This window comes from Oratosquilla oratoria, chromosome 27 (genome assembly GCF_046742065.1).
Source record: "Oratosquilla oratoria isolate Oo_2021 chromosome 27, ASM4674206v1, whole genome shotgun sequence".
Lineage (NCBI taxonomy): Eukaryota > Metazoa > Arthropoda > Malacostraca > Stomatopoda > Squillidae > Oratosquilla > Oratosquilla oratoria.
In genome coordinates, this window is record NC_134803.1 from 50,520,489 (window position 1) to 50,524,553 (window position 4,065).

The 4,065-nt window shown below is 37.7% G+C and overlaps 1 protein-coding gene across 1 annotated transcript in view; it reads right to left on the reverse strand.

Annotated features, from left to right (window-relative positions):
* Positions 1-3,206, reverse strand: part of LOC143040047 (maltase A3-like) — a 41,961-nt gene extending 38,755 nt beyond the window's left edge. The window contains exon 1 of the mRNA XM_076210651.1: positions 3,092-3,206. The gene's annotated coding sequence lies outside the window, so the exon portion shown is untranslated. The remainder of the gene's footprint in view (positions 1-3,091) is intronic.
* Positions 3,207-4,065: the final 859 nt, after the last annotated feature.

Consider the following 4,065-nt stretch of genomic DNA (forward strand, 5'->3'; position numbering starts at 1 on the left):
CCCCGTTAGACGATCTATGTTTACATTCAGGCTGCCGCCGGGCGATTTTATTAATGCAAGGTGGAATCCTCCACCCCGCCCATCCTTTGTGGGTAATCGATTAATCAGAAGAAGATTCCTCTTGTTTTTCCGTTACTGTATGGGATGTGGCGAGTTCTGACCACATACGGCAACGTCCTCAACCCCTTCCGTAATAAGTGGCCCTTTTCCCTTATATTCTGTCTGTCGCCAGACGATTTCATTCACCTCCTTGACCTCCCTCCCCTTCTCTCCCCAAGGAGCTGATGCGCCCACAAGCCCGACCCCCATATACAGATCTTCCACCCAAATCATGTCAAAGGTATTTTCCAAGTCCACGAAGTGTCCCGGTGACTTCCAAAAGGAATACAAAGGAGATGCAAGCAGCAGGGGACCTATTGGTCCTTACGGGGCTGCTTGCGAATTAAAAGGGAGTGGAAACAGTTAAGAACCACAGACTTAATGTGTATGACCTCACGATGCTGAGAAATGAGTTAGATTAGGGTTGGACTTCATAGACTGACCTGGGGGTTATTCGCCCATTGGGCAGTGAGGTCTTGGCCGCCCCAGGGCACGTTCCCTCAGGGGAGGTGACCTCCACCCAGAAGGCGGGAAGGTGTGGGGGGGGGTGTCTTATTGGACAGGTGTTCAGCTAATCTTAGGTCAGTCGTTTTGGCTGATATCGGAAGACTAGATATCTCGTGTAGTCGTCCATTGACCTTCTTATTACATTTTATTTTATTCGATCCCATTGTACCTTATCTTATATATTTTACTTTGATTTAGTTTAATATAATTTTATATAATGCAATGTATTTTTTTTTTTTTTACTTTATTTTATTTGTTTAGTGTATCTATTGACTGATTTGTTTATTTTTTTCTCAGTGGTTGTCCTTGCATTCTTAAACATGCTGCCAGAGGGTAACTAAGACCACGTGACGATAATTACACTTCTCTAACATAATTTGGAGTCTGGGTTCCGCTCCACCTGAATAAAGGCGTCTGGTATCCGTTAGGATTTTATAAATTGTTAATATTACCATTTCCATCATTACTATTATTATTATTACTACTATTATCACTATTATTATTGTTACTATTACCATTGTTACTATTATTATTATTATCAGTAATATCATTTTGCTGTAATTTGACTACTTTAGAGTACGACGTCATTATCCCTTCACTTACAAGAGATAATGTCGTCGCCGTCTGAGACGAGGTCTGGAGGAAAACTGGTTGGTTCACTTCCGCAAGAAGAGGAAGGAGAAGAAAAGAAGAAATAGAAGAAAAAGGAGAAAAAGAAATAGAAGAAAAAGGAGAAAAAGAAATAGAAGAGGAAGAGGAAGAGGAAGAAGAAGAAAAGATAAGTGGGAGAAAAAGAAATTAATAAGAAAAAGAAAAAGTAGAAGAAAGGAAAGGAAAAGAAGGAATAGAAGAAAACATGACGTCACTAATAAGCGCGACAGTCGACTGTTTCGGCAATCTTCGCGTTTTCTCGTAACGTCATATATATATATCTATCTATACATATATATATCTATACATATATATATATATATACATATACATATATACATTTATATATATATATATATATATATATATATTTTTTTTTTTTTTTTCAAAAAATTAACAGACTTGACGTTATCTGGATCTTCTCACATATCAGCCCCTCCTGAAGGACCGGTTGAACAGCGTATTGTCTTACATTCAGCACGTGGGCCTTGGCCATTAACAAAACAGGTAGACTGGAGGTTGAGCCTCTTTCACCCTCGGCTGAGTGAAATCATTAGCAAAAACAAAATTACCATAATTGTTCATTCGCTGGTACAAGGATTAGTCGAGGCAGATTTCCTCTTTTATTTTTTTTTTTATTTTTTATTTTTTTTTTGGGGGGGGGGTCACTAAGGGGTTCTTACCTCTGGATGAAAAAAAGGCACTAACCACTAAATAAATACAATCGTCATCCTTAGGGTGACCGAATTAATCTAGAATATTTGATCTATTATTATTATCTTTTTAATATTCTACGATTTTGTGTGTATTGCATCTGCCGCCAGGGTACACACGATAATATGTGAAACAGTCTGAAGCTTTTTGAAATGTCGACATAAATGTGTGTTTAGTCGTTGCAACTTTCTCGACAACAAAGCTGTAACTGGGACAAGAATGACTATTTTTGAAATGATAACACTGATATGCGCGATCAAGTAGGAAGAACAAATGGCAATATCAAACTCGATATGCACTTAGGGCGGAAACACACTGCAAGTGTCCTATAAAACATTTACACGAAAGAATTTGCTGTAATTCGACTACATAAAAATACAGAGAAGATAAAGATAGAGAAAGTAGTACGGCAAGGTAATTATCAAACTCTATCTAGCGATAGTTAGACCCATCCTTGACTATGCGGTACAGTTTTGTTCTCCGTCCTACAGAATGGACATCAATTCACTAGAATCAGTACAGAGAAGAATGACCAAAATGATACATGGCCTCAGAAATTTGCCTTACGAAGAGAGGCTTAGGCACTTTAACTTACATACATATACATATACCAAGGCTTTTTCCTCCTTACAAGGGAGGTAGCCAAAAAGGAAAAGGCATAAAATAATTCCCACCCATTCCATCCCTGAATACACTTCACACCCCTCCACCCTCCCTCTCATCTTAGCACCTCCTTTAACTTACACTCTCTGGAAAGACGCAGAGTGCGGGGTGATCTAATAGAGGTGTTCAAGTGGATCAAAGTAGTGACGCTCTAACAAGCTCAGCCAGAGTACGGACTAAAGGGAATATATATTTTGAAATCGATAAAGAAACGAGAAAATAATTTAGTAAGGAAGACTAGGAGAGACGTGGACGAGCGATGGAGTAAGTATATTACTGACTGGACGCCAAAAGATGGGAAGCACGGAAGAGGGAGACAAGACAGTAGTTGGAGAGACGTGATAAAGAAGTTTGCAGGAGTGACGTGGCAAAAGGTTGGCCCACTGGACTCCAAGTGACTGACTAGTCACAGTCTTTATGTCACAGGTGCAAATGATAATATTAGAAACAGACTTACTTTGAATTATGACGAAAATAAATGTTAATTTATATATTCCAAACGTCCTTCCCTCAGAGAGGAATATCACTAACTGGTCGACAAGTTAGTATAAGGGCACTTAGTGTTATCTGTCAGTGGTGAATGAGGCGGAGGGAGGCAGGGAGGGAGGGGAGATAAGGCTGACGACAAAAACATCAAAGATAGTGAGGATATCAAGCACATGATTAAACGATTTATGGAATTTGCTGAAGCGTATGACAAGGGATTTCCTTTTTCCTGGTATTGTTAATAGTGTTCTTGACTGCATAGTACGTTTTGGAGTTGTTATGATATAGTTTTGGTGTTGTTTTACGAAGACGCATCGAGTGTATATAGCGTGCATTAATGTTCTAACTGAAAAATCTATTAAACGACTGTAAAGGCAACATATAATACTATAAAGTAAGTTTGCACAATCTCTGTTCATCTAGTATTTTTTTTCCAAAAGGGCGGATATTTCTAAATCAAATTTCCGCCAAATTTAAATAAACGGATCACAAGCACATATTTCAATTTTACCTTCTTCCTCTGCCAAACTGTGTTTTTACAATTATCACTGAACTATTTCCTTTTCTTCTTTATGTTGGTTCGTTTCCTGTCATATTCTTCGGCCAGTATTTCGTCTACGATTACTTCAAAATACTTCCCTAAATCAAGTCAAACGAGAACAGATATTTTTCTGAAATGCAAACAAAAAATAATTATCAACACTTGCCCTCCAAAAGTTCGTGTTAGTAAATTTAAAACTAAAACTTAGATATGAAAATATGATCAAAATCCTTTCATATAATTTACTTACCTAGTATAGCTTAGTATGAATAATAACAGAAAGGATTATTCAACTTAAGTCGCTAGTCTTTGAAACAATGTAAATAAAGTTCAGTGGATTTAAGGTTACAAAAATACAATAGGATAAAAACGTACCATAACATTGTATCCAGTAGCAGAATAAA